A 17,734-nucleotide genomic window follows, 5' to 3' on the forward strand; every position below is an offset into this window, starting at 1 on the left:
AGAAAATATTCTTTTGTGGTTATGAGAGGGGGGAGGAAGGGAGGGTGGGAGAGGGGCATTCACTAAGTAGATAGTAGATAAGAACTACTTTAGGTGAAGGGAAAGACAGCACACAATACAGGGGAGGTCAGCACAACTGGACTAAACCAAAAGCAGTTTCCTGAATAAACTGAATGCTTCAAAGGCCAGCGTAGCAGGGGCAGGGGTCTGGGGACCATGGTTTCAGGGGACATCAAAGTCAACTGGCATAATAAAATCTATTAAGAAAACATTCTGCATCCCACTTTGAAGAGTGGAGTCTGGGGTCTTAAATGCTAACAACCAGCCATCTAAGATGCATCAATTGGTCTCAACCCACCTGGGTCAAAGGAGAATGAAGAACACCAAGGACACAAGGCGACTACGAGCCCAAGAGACAGAAAGGGCCACGTGAACCAGAGACTACATCATCCTGGGACCAGAAGAACTAGATGATGCCTGGCTACAACCGATGACTGCCCTGACACAGAACACAACAGAGAACCCCTGAGGGAGCAGGAGACCAGTGGGATGCACACCCCAAATTCTCATAGGACCAGACTTAATGGTCTGACTGAGACTAGAAGGACCCCAGTGGTCATGGCCCCCAGACCTTCTGTTGGTCCAGGACAGGAACCATTCCTGAAGCCAACTCTTCAGACATGGATTGGACTGGACAATGGGTTGGAGGGGGATGCTGGTGAGGAGTGAGCTTCTTGGGTCAGGTGGACACTTGAGACTATGTTGTCATCTCCTCCCTGGAGGGGAGATGAGAGGGTGGAGGGGGTTAGAAGCTGGCAAAATGGACACGAAAAGAGAGAGTGGAGGGAGAGAGGGGGCTGTCTCATTAGGGGGAGAGTAATTGGGAGTGTGTAGCAAGGTTTATATGGGTTTTTGTGTGAGAGACTAACTTGATTTGTAAACTTTCACTTAAAGCACAACAAAAATTCTAAAAAAAAAAGCAAATGTTCCCTTGAGGTCTGAGATGCACCTGACCCAAGCCACAGTATTTTCAATTGCCTCATATGCGTGCAATAGCAGGACAATGAATAAGGAAGCGCAAAGAATTCATGCTTTTGAATTATGGTATTGGCAAGGAATATTGAATATACCGTGGACTGCTAGAAGTACAAACAAATTTGTCTTGGAAGAAGTACAGCCAGAATGCTCTTTAGAAGCAAGGATAGCGAGACTCTTACGTACTTTGGACATGTTATCAGGAAGGACCAGTCCCTGGAGAAGGACATCGTGCTTGGTGAAGCAGAGGGTCAGAGAAAAAGAGAAATACCCTCAATGAGATGGATTGACACAGTGATTGCAACCATGGTCTCAAACATGGCAACAATTGTGGGGATGGCACAGAACCAGGCAGAGTTTTGTTCTGTTGTACATAGGGTCACTATGAGTAGCAACCAACTCGACAGTACCTAATAACAAACAAATAACACATCAATAATCATATGCATTTTTTGCCATTTGAATATAGTCTAGGCTCCAGTGATATTAGCAGCCGTTTGCAGCCCTAACCAACTCCTGAAGCAGCTATGGATTTACACGCAGGAAGGGGTGATCAGGCCTGCTTTCCACCAAGTCTGGGCACTGTTCCCATTCTTTCTAAGCTTTTTTTCTTTTGTAAAGATGTGTATGGATATGAGCCTGGCACCAGAGACCCTAGTCTCATTATCGTAAAATTCCCTTTCTCCATCAGATAAAAATTAACACTCCCCACCCATCATGTGTATTGTCGGTAGGTCTCCTGTTTTTGTCTGTGGAGCCTCAGCTAAAGAGAGTACAGTTCCTATCACTGAAATCACAGTAAAGGAAAAATGAAATAACTTTGAATCCTTCAAGAGTTTTGACAAGGAGAGATGTGTTCCAGGTATTGCGTCAAAAATTGGAATACATTTTCTCTTAGAAACAATGATTACTTTCCCAGGCAAACTTATAAATCATATTTAACCCATAAAGTTCCCAGAATAATCCAGAAATTTCTAAGCAACCCATCTGTTCTCTTCCTATTCTTCCACTGTTAGTTTTTAACTGACTAGCATGGATATGACTCTGCTTTGCTAGATATGCCAACCTGCTTCACTCAAAATTTACAAAGCGCCATCTGTGTGATCCACCAGATATTAAAAAACTGTGTAGACTCAACCAATGATATTTGCAGTCCCAGCACTGCCTGCCCCACATCAGGCCCTTGCCAGGATGTGGGCATGTTCCATAGCTTTTCTTCTATCCTCGCGATCTTGAGCATTCAGAGAAAGTGTGGGAAAGTATGAGGCCTGTTATTTTAAATGGCCTGCCAGAGACAGACCCATTTATACACAGAATTTTTATATATGATATCACTTGATTAATAGAATAGATTGTTTATTAGATGGGGTTGAGAAAATTTTTCACTTTATGGAGAAAAGCAAATTCTTCTTCTGGATCTTAAGGTTCCCTTCCTTCTGTATCACTGGAGAAAAGATGAAAAAGAGGGAGATAAGTGTACTGAAATCTTGAAAAATGAGAAAAAAGATGTACAGATGGCAATTTCAATAGAGCTTCGATTTCTGTAACACACAACGGAAGAGTCCTGACTGTTATACTTGAGATAAATGTGTCCCTTGCTACTGGTATGAGTATCTAGAGATGGAGTTGTGAGGTATGTATCATTGCCTTCTTAGAAAAGTGTGTAGGAAGTCAGAGAGATTTCTGTGGAAATAAAATAATTTCCATTGTTTTCAAAGTAGCTTTTTCTATGTACCTAATGAGAAACTTGAAACTCTTATGGTACTCTTCTCTTCCTAACTCTCTAGCAGCCTTTTTTCAATCAGAGTTCTGCAAGAGAATCAAGACCTAGAGAAAATTATTTGAATGACTATTTTTTAATTCAGTTCTCAAAAGAATGATACATAGCTAGTATCATCCTAGATACAAAAGAGAGAAGTAAATTAATTACATGCAAAAATGTCTACATACAAAATTCTATAGTATAAAATTCTATTGAGAAGACTATGAGATACTTATATCTGATATAGCTTGACTACTGTATTCAATAAAGCTATTAAACTCATAGCAACCCAATGTGTGTCTGAGAAAAACCATGCCCCTTGGGGTTTTCAATGCCTGATTTTTCAGATTGTAATTAACAGTCATTTACTATAATTAATAAATTATAAAATGTACCTTTTTTACATTTTAACCTTGTATTTGATATTGTAAGAATTCTTTTTTTATTTTCTTCCTTTCTTTCTAAATAGTATATATAAAATTATGGTATCTTATAATCCATGGCTTCTTGGGTTTGCTAAAACATTTTGTTAATGAGTGTACTTAAGAAATATACACATCTTAAGAGCACAGATTGTTTATCATACAGCTTTTATTTCCATTCTTTCCACATCCCCAACACATGCAATCCACAGCACAGTAATACCATGTGACTATGTTATACTTTTATTTTGATGTGTAGAATTGTTAGTTTCCTTTGTGGTTATCTTAATATTTACCTCTATTTTTCTAAGTTTAAACCAATCTTTTATTTCTTGACATTGCCTTGACTTCCTCTTCATATGAAAGATCCATAACTACATTATTTAGTCCCTCTTTTTTGTTTTAATGTTGTCATCTTTTACATATTGATATCTCTGGTTCCCTATTTTCAGTGTTTTAGCTTTGACTTATTTGTGACTTCCCTATCTGGGTTGATATCTGGTTGTTCTGCCCTGTGTTCTAGACTTGGGTTGTTATCTGATGTTATTAATTTTCTAACTGGAGGACTCCCTTTAGTATTTCTTGTAATTTTGGCTTGATTTTTACAAATTCCCTAAACTTCTGCTTATCTGGAAATGCCCTAATTTCACCATCATATTTGAGAGACAGCTTTGCTGGATACATAACTCTTGGCTGGCAATCTTTTTCCTTCAAGTCTTTATATATGTCATCCCATTGCCTTCTTGCCTGCATGGCTTCTACTGAGTAGTCCTAGTTTAGTTTTATTGACTCTCCTTTGTAGATGACTTTCTGTTTATGCCTAGCTGCTCTTAAAATTATCTTTGGTTTTAGCAAGTTTGGTTATAATGTGCCTTGGTGACTTTATTTTGGGATCTAATTTGCATGGGGTTTGAGGAGCTTCTTGGATAGATATCTTCTCATCTTTCACAATATCAGGGAAGTTTTCTGCCAACAAATCTTCAACAATTCTCTCTATATTTTCTGTTATCCCTCCCTGTCCTAGTACTCCAATCACTCGTAGGTTATTCCTCTTGAGAGAGTCTCACATAATTCCTAGGGTTTCTCCATTTTTTTTAAACTCCTTTATATGATACTTCTTCAAATAAGTTGGTGTCAAGAGCTTGATCTTCAATCTCGCTGATTCTGACTTCCATTGCTTCAATCTGCTCCTGTGACTTTCTATTGAGTTGTCTAATTCTGAACTTTTATTGTTAATCTTTTGGATTTCAAATTGCTGTCTCTCTGTGGATTCTTGCAGCCTGTTAAATTCATCATTATGCTCTTGTATAACCTTCTTAAGTTCTTCTGTTGTTTTGTCTGTGTGTTTTTTGGCTTTTTCTGCATTTTGCGTGATCTTCTTCCTGATCTATTGAAGAGCTCTGTATGTTAATCTTTTGAATTCTGTTGTACAAGAAATTCTCTTTCTCTGGAAGATTTCTTGATTCTTTGTTTTGAGTGCTTGCTGAAGTCATCATGGTCTGCCTCTTTATGTGATTGATATTGACTGTTGTCTCTGAGCCTTCAGCAAGTTATTATTTTATTTATGTTTGCTTACTGTGTCCTAGCTTCTTGCTTTGTTTTGTTTTGATAACAAATAGGCTGCTTGTGTGAGCTAGTTTAATTATTGGCATCTTTGAAGCTCTCACGTCCTGTTATCAGGTGGTTAGAGCTGTTACATAGGTATGTGAGCCCAGGATTCCATTTACTTTTCTTGTATGGATTCAGCTCAGGTGTCCAGCTAGTTGGTCACCAAGTATGTGGTATAGGCTTTCACCCACAGTTCTAGATGGGCAGGGTGTTGGAATAGGCACAGGTATCTGGCTGTAGGAGGGAGTCATGCGCTTAGCAAGGCAGGGGCTGACAGCTGCCCCTGAGTGTCTGGGAGGAAAACATGTCCTTGTTCCCTAGAATGCATGGCTTTTGCAGCCGGACTACGGGCACCCAGTGCTGTTGGACTGAGAGGCACCACTTATTCTTGGATCCCTGTCGTGGGGGGCTAGTTGGTGTGGGTGGAGCCATCAGTCCTCAGGCCCTTGATGTGGGTAGGTGAGGACCCTGCTTAATGGGTGGAGCGGTGTCAAGTGTTACGAACCTGCCACTCCACCTTATAGTTGACACAGTTGAAATTAGGCTTCAGATATATACTCTGTTGTACTGTGCTAACGAGGGCTTACACTATTGAAATGGCCCCACACAGGTCTATTCAGGGGTGAAAGGCATTCAAATTCCATGGATACCTTATGCCAGTGTCTAGGCAATAGAGCTGTGCCTGCCCTGAGTTTCTAGCTGAGAGGAGTTGGCAGATTATTTTTTCCTGTTTGTTCATTTGTTCCCTCTCCAGAGCCGGGAGAATGGCTCAGATTGCATAATGGGTCTTGTCTTGCTAAAAGGAAAGTTCTATGCCATTGACTCTGTTAGCATTCAAAAAAAATGGAATTTTAATTTTTTATAAGTTATTGGGTTCATTTAATTTAAATGATAATTTTTAATTTAATGATAGTTACTTGTAATGATAAACCAAAAAACCAAACCTGTTGCAGCTCAGTCAATTCTGACTCATAGCAATCCTATAGGACAGAGTAGAACTGCCCCATAGAGTTTCCAAGGAGCAGCTGGTGGATTTGAACTGCCAACCTTTTGATTAGCAGCCATAGCTCTTAACCACTGCACCACCAGGGCTCCACTTATAATGATATTTATTAATAATTTACCAAAACCAAAACCAAACCTGTTGCCATCGAGTCAATTCTGACTCATAGTGACCCTGTAGGACAGAATAGAACCACACCATAGGGTTTTCAAGGAGTGGCTGGTGAATTTAAACTGCTGACCTTTTGGTTAGAAGCCAAAAGCTTAACCACTGCACCAGCAGGGCCCTGATAATTTACCAAGTGCCCTGTTATGTACTAAGTGGCTTACTTGTATTATGTGTCATTTGATATTCACAGCAACCCTCTGAGATAAGTATTCCCATTAAAGAGAATTCTAAGTGAGGATTAGAAAAGTGAAGTCACTTGCCTAAAAAGATATCAGTGGTGCATGGTAGGGCTTGTCTTAATCCAGGCCTGCCTGACTGTAAAACCTAAGTTCTCAACTACTAAGCCACACTGCTTAAACTTTAAATTGCTTCCATATATATTATTAAAACTGAAATCCAAAGAGACTGATAATCTCCTGGAGAATGAAAATACAAAGATGTGTAAATTACTATGTTTAAAAGTAGAGCCAACCAAACGTGCTTTTAAAAAGTCTGAATCCTAGTTAAGTATTATCCAAACTGTTCACCCTGGCATTTGAGCCTTCTAAAATTTACCCAAACCTACACTTCCAGTCATATCTCTCATTATACTTCTACACTACCATCACCACCACCTACTGCAGGACTTTATTCTCTATTCCAGAAATAGGCTCTCTTGCATCGTGTTCTACCCTCTTCCCCTTCTACTTTCTCTGCTTAACTGCATCTCTCTTCCTTTTCATGTTTGTTCAAATCCAATGCCACCTTTTCCAGGAAGCTTGTCTGATCTTTTTCTCCCCCCAGACTCTTTAGCATGAGTCTTCCTTATTTTTTATTTCTTATATATCTCTGTTTATTCCCATTAAATTTTTAATTTTTGGAAGAAAGGAATTGGGCAATATGTATTATTGAAAGTCCTTTAATTGTCTGGGCCTCAGTTTCCTTATCTATAAGATAAGGATACGACACTGCCAGTAAAACACAGGCTTGTGGTAAAGTTCAGATCAAGAATGTGGCTGTAAGGCTCTTTGTTAAACCTCAGAAATATTTAAACTAGTCCCTGATAGATCCTCTCAACCAGGCCATAGAACTTCTAAGAATCTTAAGTGTGTTGTTGCCACAGCACTGTGTCTCAGCCCAATGTATAGAGGGGTTTATAGGTATGGCTTTTGTCTAAAGGAGTGAGTCATAATTTGACACAGAGGAAGAATACAAAGTTTTTTAAACCTTAGGGTAAATGGGTCAAAGACAGTTCAAAATGAAAAAAAAAAATGCCTTTAAGTAGAAATCAAGCTGAGAATGCTACTCAGATGGAAACACAAGACATTTCTTATAAAAAAGAAAGTATGACACAGGCGGTGGAACCAGAACCCAGAGGACAGAACAAAGAGCCACAGAGAATGACTCTCAGAGAACAGAACTGGGCCCTGATGAAAGAACATTCCCTCCTTGCAGAAATGGTGACGTGTGCCCAGCTCAATTTCAAAACTGCTATGGACCAGCAGGAGTTTCATGCCTCCAGCTCTCCCCATTTTTTGAACAGGGCTGACCATTGTTATTATCCTATCCCTCTCACATCATTATATGTTGGGTATATTGGGATCAGAAAACTTGTCTTTTTTGTTTACAAGACTCTGCTCCTTAAGAGCAGCCACTCCTGAGCTTAAGAGATATTGAACTTAGAGCAAATGCTGTAATGAGACTTTTGAGGGAGAGATGACTATATTCTGTGTGTGGAAGGGATGTATATTTTGCTCCAGAGGGCTGACGGTGGTGGTTCCCAAATATGGCCACAAATAATTCATTTCTTCTCTGTGTGTGTATGCCAAACTTCATTAATAGGTAGAGTTTATTTCCCCTTCACTTGAATCTGGGCCAGTCTTATGCCTATTTTCACCAATAGAATGTGACAGAGGTAATGTTTCAGGACTTATGAGCCCAAATCTTAAGGAAACACGCTACTCCTATTTTTTCCCACTTGAAATCCAGGAACTATGGTGTAAAAAGCCCAAATTGCATGGACAAGTCAAGTGGAAGAGAATCAAAGTGAACAAATCCAACTGAACTTCAAGTCAACAGCCAGAACCAACTAAAGAGACACGTTAGATATTCTAGGTCATTTAAGTTTTTAGATGACTACAATCTCAGCCAACATCACATGTAGCTGAATACCCACCCAGATAATGCTAGTCAAGCCAAAGAATCATGAAAGATAATAAAATATTTGCTGCTTTAAGCCATTAAGTTTTAAGGTGACTTGTTATGAGTAATAAATAACTGAAATAACTTTTAGGTAACAAAGAATATGAACATAATACTAGAAACACTGTAAAGATCATCTGCTTTAGACTAATGTGTTGTTCCCTCCAGGAGAGAAATTGTAGGCCACACAGTAAATTCATGAGGAGACAGCTCTAGAACCCACCTTAACAGCTCTTGAGGCCTTAAAGAAAAATCAGTGAGCAGACTGCATGTGTTCTCTACATTACAGTTTCTTTACAGAATTACTCTTGAAAATAGTATAAAATACTGTTTTTTATTCTCTTAAAAAACAGCAGGGGCAGTAATTCCTTATGAATGAGAAGACATTTCTATGATTACATGGTATGAAGAAATAGTTAATCAATCTATTAAGGGCAATGATTTAGAGAAAGTCTCTCCTCATATAAAATTTCAGAAGAGAGAATGCTGTTCAAGGAGAGAAAATAATCATCTAAAAAATGTTTTCTATAAACAACAGGAAAGATTTAGATGTTGCTCATAGCCATTTTTCAGGTGGTAATTTTTTTGTTTTGTTTTTAAGGGGATCTGGAGACCATATGTTACTACTCAAGGTAGAGGGATGCTCATGGAAAGTGAAATCTTAAATATTAACACGGCTGTAATGTGAATGACATTCCAGACTAGTCTCCCCAAAATGGAGGTCTCTAGGAAATCACTCTCTTACCATTTGAAGGACCCTGAAACAGGCATTCCTTTCCAAAAGATTTAGTGATCAATACTCAAGCAAGTTCATAAATAATAACTTCATCTTTTCATCTTCCAGTTTTCCAACACTATTCTATTCTTTGGAAGCAACCAGAGGAGAGTGAAGGCTTCAATTATGTTGTTGTTAGGCTCCACTGAGTCAGTTCCTACTCACAGTGACCCCATGTACAACAGAATGAAACACCACCCGGTCCTGCACCATCCTCACAATTATTGTTATGCTTGAGCCCATTGTTGCAATCACTGTGTCAATACATCTCATTGAGGGCCTTCCTCTATTTCGCTAACCCTCTCCTTTACCAAGCATGATGTCCTTCTCCAGGGACTGATCCCTCCTGATAACATGTCCAAAGTATGTGAGATGTTGTCTTGCCATGCTTGCTTCTAAGGAGCATTCTGATTGTACTTCTTCTAAGACAGATTTTCTCCTTCTTTTGGCAGTCCACAGTATATTCAATATTCTTCACCAACACTACAATTCAAAGGCATCAATTCTTCTTCTGTCTTCCTTATTCATCGACCAGCTTTCCCATGCATATGAGGCAACTGAAACCACCAAGACTTGGGTCAGGCACATCTTAGTCTTCAAGGTGACATCTCTACTTTTCAACACTTTAAAGAGATCTTTTGCAGCCATTTTGCTCAATTTCCTAACTGCTGCTTCTATGGGTGTTGATTGTGGTTCCAAGTAAAATGAAATCCTTGACAATTTCAATATTTTCTCCGTTTATAATGATGTTGCTTATTGGTCCAGTTGTGAGGATTTTTGCTTTCTTCATGTTGAGGTGTAATCCATAGTGAAGGCTGTGGTCTTTGATCTTCATTAGTAAGTGCTTCAAGTCCTCTTCACTTTCAGCAAGCAAGGTTGCGTCATCTGCATATCACGGGTTGTTAATGAGTCTTCCTCCAATCCTGATGCCCTGTTCTTCTTCATATAGTCCAGCTTCTCGGATTATTTGCTCAGAATACAGATTGAATAAGTATGGTGAAAGGATACAACCTTGATGTACACCTTTCCTGACTTTAAATCACGCAGTATCCCCTTGTTCTGTTCAAACTACTGCCTTTAAATCTATGCACAGTTTCGTTATGAGCACAATTAAGTGTTCTGGAATTCCCATTCTTCAAAATGTTATCCGTAATTTGTTATGATCCACGCAGTCGAATGCCTTTGCATAGTCAATAAAGCACATGGACACATCTTTCTGGTATTCTCTGTTTTCAACCAGGATCCATCTGACATCAGCAATGATATCCCTCATTTCACGTCCTCTTCTGAATCCGGCCTGAATTTCTGGCACTTGCCTGTTGATATACTGCTGCAGCCACTTTTGAATGATCCTCAGCAAAATTCTACTTGTGTGTGATATTAATGATATTGTTCAATAATTTCTGAATTTGGTTGGATCACCTTTCTTGGGCATAGGCATAAATATGGATCTATTCTACTCGGTTGGCCAGGTAGCTGTCTTCCAAATTTCTTGGCATAAACAAGTGAGCACTTCCAGCACTGCATCTTTTTGTTGAAACATCTCAGTTGGTATTCTGTCAATTCCTGGACCTTGTTTTTCACCAATGCTTCAATTATAGTCTTTTAAAATGAATACACATTGAAATCTTTGGCGAAAAGACATTTGACAACAAAAGTTTGATTTTACTTTGGATACTGATCAAATGAGGCATAAAAGAGAAAAAAACATAGCTTTCTTATTATCATAATCATTAAAAGTTCTTAAAGAAACTTGGAAAAATTTAATAATCTCAAATTAAGTGAGACTATGTGTTATATATATATTTTTTATGTGTTATATTGGAAACCCTGGTGGCATAGTAATTAAGAGCTATGGCTGCTAACCAAAAGGTCAACAGCTGGAATCCACCAGGCACTCCTTGGAAACTCTATGGGGCAGTTCTACTCTGTCCTATAGGGTCACCGTGAGTCGGAATAGACTCCAAGGAGACAGGTTTTTTTTGGTTATGTGTTATATTATACAAATATCCACTTTGCTCAGTATTGCCAGTCAAAATATCAAAATTTAAGGGAATAATACAAAGTTTTAAAAGGATAGTATTTTGGAAATTATATTAGTATTATCTGTACTATAGTAAAAGGGACTACAGACTTTGGTTAAATTGTATTTTTTGGTCTGGCGGCTTGTCTTGGAAAAGAATTTGATGTTAATTGCTAATTAAGTTAAAATTAATTCTCAATTAATCCTCCACTTTAAACCCATTGCCCTTGAGCTGATTCTGACTCATAGCAACCCTATGAGGCCCTTTAAAGACTCACTTCATTCTTCTACAGGGCTTGAGTTGTGTTTTACAACTTTTATTTCTCTTGGTTTCTGGATTTCAGTATCTATTTTTCACATACAGCCCACTTATATAGCTTTCCCTGTTCCTATTTCATTCTTAAAACTCCAATTAACTTGTAACTAGGATATTGTGCCTTTACAATGTGTCACAACACTGTATATCATCAAGAAAAGGGGGTGAATGGTGCAGAACCAACCGTAACCATATGAAGTTTAATTCTGTTTTCTTTCATTAAAACATGAGAACACTGAATGTCTAATAAACAAGACATTTATATCCGGAACACTATATTTTCCAAATCAGCATTTGTATGAATTAAAAGATTAATAAACTTTAAAAGTTTGATGAACTTTTCCCTGAAAAATGTATGACTCAGTAAGGGAAAAGACAAATAAAATGAATTTTAGATTTTTAAAAATATTTGGACAACTATTTAAGACATCATACCTATTGATACTATTTTTTTTTCTTTAAGCCATAAAATAGCATGTTTAATGAACTGGAAACAGAAAGTTAGTTGAAGGAAGGCAAAGAACCTTGTTTTGTAAGAATCAAAACCAAGGGGCTCCATGAGCATCTGTCATCCACTTGATATTGCACCTATGGTTAGAAATATGTATGACAGGAACTCCAGGAATTTTCCAAATTCTTCCCTTAACACCCCAGTCGACTGTGGCCACAATGTAACACCTGTGTTTAGTTATCCTCTGTACCAAGCTGTCATCTGCGTAGGTTCCTTTATGTGTGCCTGGTAATTGTTCAAATCTTGGATCCTTGGCAATCTGCAGAGCCACTCAATACTTCTGCTCCAATTTCTCAGTATCAGCCACTATACAGTCAGTAACACAAGAGATAGACTTGACATACAGACAGTCCACTGTTAATTTCACTAAGTCCAATGTAGTTTTAATGGAGAAGATGATAAAGTTAGTAACAACCACGATGTGATAAGGTAGGCCCAGCTGTGTGTTATATTGGAAGGACAAGCAGGAAGGGTGTTGGGAGACTTCTCTTTCCTTAAGCACACTGGGTCTTTTCTTTCTTTTTAGGTTTTAATCCATCTTTTTCTTTACTCACAGAACTCTTGCAAGGTTTAAAGCCTCTGATCTCTGAGACTAAGCATTCGCATCATTGTTGCATACTTCCTTGCTTTCTTTTGCTTCCCAATGTTCACGTCACACTCCTTTCTTCCCAAAGTAACAAATATTTTTAATGGTTGTTTTGATATTAAATTTCTTTCAACAAATTATACTGATATCAACTTATACAACAAAAAAAAAAAAAATTTTTTTTTTTAACCCTACTGTCTACATTTCTGTGATCTTCTCAAAATGTAGATACTGTTTTTACATAAACAATCTTTATTGATAAAAAGTCTTAATGTTTTACTTAACATTTTTATACATTTTCACATATATACACGCATTATTCATAAATATCACTTCTAATATTTATGTAAATAATCCATTAAGTAAGCAGAATATAAGTTGTTTATTTTCCTCCCATTTTTGAAGTATGTTTTATTTCTATAATAGAGATATTATGATAATCTCTTTAAACATAGCTTGTTTGTTCTTTGGAATTATTTCTTCTTTTTTTTTCATTTCTATTGTACTTCCAATTTAAAATTTATCCTCCCACTTCAATTCCCAATCCTAAATACCAGCCACGCCCACCCCAAACTCCAGAGAAATCATGTCAGATTTTCCTAAGTGTGGAGTGGTCATACTGCTTCAGTCCCTGTGGCAATGATTCCAATCAGAATTATAATTACAGAGGAAAAAAAGCCTAAAATTTTTTTCAACTCATTTTTTACTGACAAATTTCTCTTCAAAAGGATTGAACCAATTTATACTGCCTGCTGGAAAAGATGATGTTGCCAGTTTCTTCAAAGCCTTGCTAATGTAGAAATTTAAAATTTTTATTTATTTTATCTTTAGTTTGCTTTCCTTTTAACAATTTTTAAATGTTGGATTAATATTTGCATATTATTTTATGCAATCTTTCTCTACTACCACAATCATTGTCCATTTTTCTACGGAGGACTTCGTGCTTCCTGCAAAAATATTTTTCCTCATAAATATTTTTTATATTGGGCTGTGCTGTATCATATTGGTCATTCTGGTTTTGGTTTTTACTTTCATGGCACAGATTTTTTTTTTTAATAATTTCTTTCATTTTCTGAATGGAAAAAAGAGTTACATTTAGCTATACACACCACTTTGAATTTTTTTATGAATTTTGTTTCAATAACCTAATTACGGGACAGCTATTAAACAGTGGTTTGACATAAATGTTAACTAATCTATCTTTCACCAGGGAATTCTTTCAACTGTGTTAGAAAAGCATTCTTTGGTTTTTGGCCTGTGGATAAGTTCCTAGCTGCAGGACAATCTGCATGCGATGGTGGGATGCAGAAGAGAGAGCAGAGTACATTCATTGTTCATGGACTTCACTTTCATTTGTCCCTGCTTCTCTCTCCCATCCACTTTTAGACTTACAGTTTGCAGATTTCACTGGGAAGGAGAAATGCAATCTTTTCAGTTGGAGTCCTTTCTGCTCATATTTAAAAAAGTCTCCAAACTTTTTTTTGGTCATACCTCCCATCAGTGAGAAATTTTCAAGCATAAAACCTTGCAATGTATGTTTACTTTTTAATTATCTCTATAACATACATATGTATTACTGTATGGAAACTCTCTGTATTATCTTTGCAAATTTTCTGTAAATCGAAAATAAAAAGTCTTTTTTTCATTTCTATCTTACATCCAATTTAAAATTCATTCTTCCACTTCAATTCCCAGTCCTAAATACCAGCCACCCCTGCCCCAAACTCCAGAGAAATCATGTCAGATTTTCCAAAGTGTGATGTGATTCCAAATCCTCCTACCACATGGCTTAAGGGGACCAAAGATAAGGACTCCTCCTCTACGTGACAAAGGGAAGAAAAATTTTCCAATATCCTGCTACAAAATCCTTGTAAGGAACCTTCCATTCTGTCTCCCATGCATTTTGATAAATGGGTCCAATATATATCTATTTAGAATGTAGGAGCTTTTAATAACAATAGTGTTAAGCCCTGAGACCTCAGCCAAAACCCAAGCCAAAAGAGAAAGTGCCATTTAACATCATGTCACTCTATTATAAGAAGTTTTCTTCGTCACAGATTATTTTATTGGAATTTTAATGGAGCTACTATTCTGCAGGCACTCTGGGCTTGGACTCAAAAGCTCCCCAGAAATACCCATAACAAAACTTTAGGCCACAATTTTTTAAATCTATTGAAAGATGGATTAGAAATTTCCCAACAGTCTATAGATAATGAGAACCCTGGCCATAAGAGTAAAATAATTCACAGTACATCAGTCCTGCTGAATTTCCATTTTCCCTGTTAGGTTATCATCTGGGTCTTTAAAAACAAAAAATACTTAACTTCAGATTGTAATTTGTAAATTAGTAGAGATCTGTTAAGTCTCTGCTCCTTACCTCCTCACCTGTTTCGATAATGCCCATGGTTAGAACACAAAGTAGGTGTGAGTGAAGTTTGATGTTCTTCAAGATTTGTTCTATTGTAACAGATAATAAGAGATAACGGTTGCCTGACCTAAGGCACTGACTGAGGAGACAGAAAGACATGAATAGATTTTAGACTTATTTGATAGGTAGAATTAGCAAGACTGAATATACGGTAGAGAGAGAAACCAGGATGCTGCCTAGATTTCAAGCTTGGCCAGCTGGATGGCCAAAGTGGCTATTCACAAAGATAGGAAACTCAGAGGGAAAAGCAGGTCTAATGGAGAAGATAATAGATTTAGCTTTGAACTGGATAACCAAATGAAAATGTTAAGAGGTTAGTTGGATACATAATCTGAAGCTCAGAAAAAACCGGGGTGGTGTTATAAATTTGGAAGTTGTTGACATATAGATAGTACGTGAAGCCATGGAAGTAGATAAGATCATTGAAGAAACGCACATAGAGTGAGACAGGAAGAGAGCCCCAGACAGAACCGTAAAAAACACCAATATGTAAAGGGTAGGTAAAGGAAGACAACCACACAAAGAAAACTAAGACAGATGGGTCCAAAACACAGAAGGAAACCTAGGAGGAAGGAGAGTAGGGAGTATTTGAAAAAGAAAGTAGTAGTCAACAGGGTCAAATACTTCTGGAAGACATATGGATAAAGACTGATACATCTTTGGATTTAGCAACAGGAAGTTCCTGGGTAAGAGCATATTCAGTGAAGTGATGGGGTTGGAAGTTAGTCTGGAATTAGCTGAGGAGTGAGGAAGAGAGGAAGTAGAAACAACAAATGAAGGTGACTCCACTGTTTCATGAACTTTGACCATGAGGGAACAGAGGTAAGCAGTACATGGAGGAATAGATTTTTATCTTTTATTGTAATTCTATGCTTTAATACAGATCCATAATCTCTAAATTCAAAAGAAAATTCTCTTCCCACTCCCACCCAGGAAAGACAACAAAATACTGCAAAAAGTAGATACAAAGTGGGAGAACAGGTTTTCTTCCTGCTCTCCCAACACTCACCCTAAAAAGATACTTAAAAAAAAAAAGTTCTCAGCAGGAGAAAGGAGAGTTTGGAGAATGATGAGAAACAGCATAGGGGCAGAACAGTGGCCATTCACCAAGGGACAATATGGAAAATCTTTAATTGGGAAATTCAAAAGTAAAGGGATTTGTGGTCAGTTCTAAATTTGGAATATTTTGAGAGCTTCGGACATACAGAAGCACTCTGGGTTACAAGGTGGCAAGACAGTGGAGAAGGCAGTAAGCGATATCTATACCAAACAGAAGCTAGAAACAACCCGAGTTTCCCTACATTTCCAAAGGGGATGGAGGAGATCCAGAAGTTTCCACAGGTGTTATGTGGGTAGGTATGGATGCCCAGCTGCCAGATGCCACCTGCAGGGCAAAGCTACACACATTACAAAGCTATGACTTGGCCCTCCTGAAATAGGTAAAAGAGGACACTACTGATTTTGAGAGCCATCATTTTTGCCAGGTTGTTTGGTGTGATCCAAATAAACACAGGCACACTCCCCAGTGAAAAAGCCAAGGATAGACCAAGAAATGAAGAGCTCCCTCCTCAGTTAGAGTTCCTGGGTGGTGCAGTCAGTTAATGACATCGTCTGCTAATTACAAGCTTGGTGCTTTGAGTTCACCCAGAGGTGTCTTGGAACAAAGGTTTGGTGATATACTTCTGAAAAATCAGCCATTGAAAACCTTATGGAGCACAGCTCTCCTCTTACACACATGCGGTTTCCATGAGTTGGAACTGACTCCATGGCAACTGGTTTTGGTTTTTTGCTCCTCTGCTATGCAATATTAGATGGCAATTGTGTCAGCCCTTAGGAGTTTAGAACTGGGACATGGACAAGAGAAAAGGAGATCTTGAGAAGTGGCCATTCTGCACTGGGGTTGTTTCAAACTGAAACTGGCATGGAAACTAGACTGGACTGAGAAACAAAGATAACATGTACTAGACCAAGCTGTCTGACATAAGAAGGCTGAGAGTTCAGAGTGGTCAAAAAATCAAACTGACTTACAAAAAGAATGTTACAAGAATGCACATCTGGGTTTATGAATATGAAATTCACAGCCATTATATATTTTAACTTTTTTTTTAAGTGTCATTAAAAACATCAACTATGAACACATTGGAGATCACCATCGCATTAATGTCCATTCAGTTTTCCTTATTCCTATGCAGACCTTGAAATAATAGCATTTTTAGCCATCTCTGGTATATATATTATATATATGTTTGTGTGTGGGGGTATAATTAAAGAAGTAGTAATTCTGCACCATTCTTCCTTTTTTTAATTCATACCTGCACATGGCCTCTCACATAAAGTTACACAGGGATTAGACTTATCCTCACACATATTAATCAAATTCATCAAATGCCAGACAAGGTTCAAAGACTTCTGCTCTGTGCTTGTTCTTGTCACAAAGCCACAGAAGGCTGTACAGCTATAGAGCAATAAGCAAACACATATCATGATAACCATTTAAATTTAAGACTTGTCGTTGGCTTTAGATTTTTTTGTTTAAATTATCTCAACTTCTTGTCCTTTATGCAGTGTAACTTTACAGCAGTTCTGTAGCCCACCAAGATACAAGATTTTGAAACAAAACAGTGAACCCAAAACATATATATGTAAGGAACTCAGATGCTTCTGCCACATGGAAAAACCTAACATCATCAACAAAAATTTTACGTGAATAATATTTAAATCTGGCAATGAAAGTGCCTTAATAGGACCAATCGACATTCATTGCAAATGAGGAAAAAACAAATTCTGTCACAAAGAGTTCATTAAAGTCTAAAAAAAAAACTAGTCTATGTTAAATAAGCAAACACTTACAAAAGCATAATTGCTCTCATTTTCTGATAAAGTCCAGGCACTACTGGCATTTAAGGTGAGACAAGT

The 17,734-nt window shown here is 37.7% G+C and overlaps 1 long non-coding RNA gene and 1 pseudogene across 1 annotated transcript in view; one reads left to right on the forward strand and one right to left on the reverse strand.

The window, feature by feature from the left end:
- Positions 1-17,734, forward strand: part of LOC135231225 (uncharacterized) — an 80,473-nt gene that overhangs the window by 50,603 nt on the left and 12,136 nt on the right. The window lies entirely within an intron of this gene.
- Positions 8,188-15,866, reverse strand: LOC135231224 (rRNA-processing protein FCF1 homolog; annotated as a pseudogene).

This window comes from Loxodonta africana, chromosome 4, assembly GCF_030014295.1.
Source record: "Loxodonta africana isolate mLoxAfr1 chromosome 4, mLoxAfr1.hap2, whole genome shotgun sequence".
Lineage (NCBI taxonomy): Eukaryota > Metazoa > Chordata > Mammalia > Proboscidea > Elephantidae > Loxodonta > Loxodonta africana.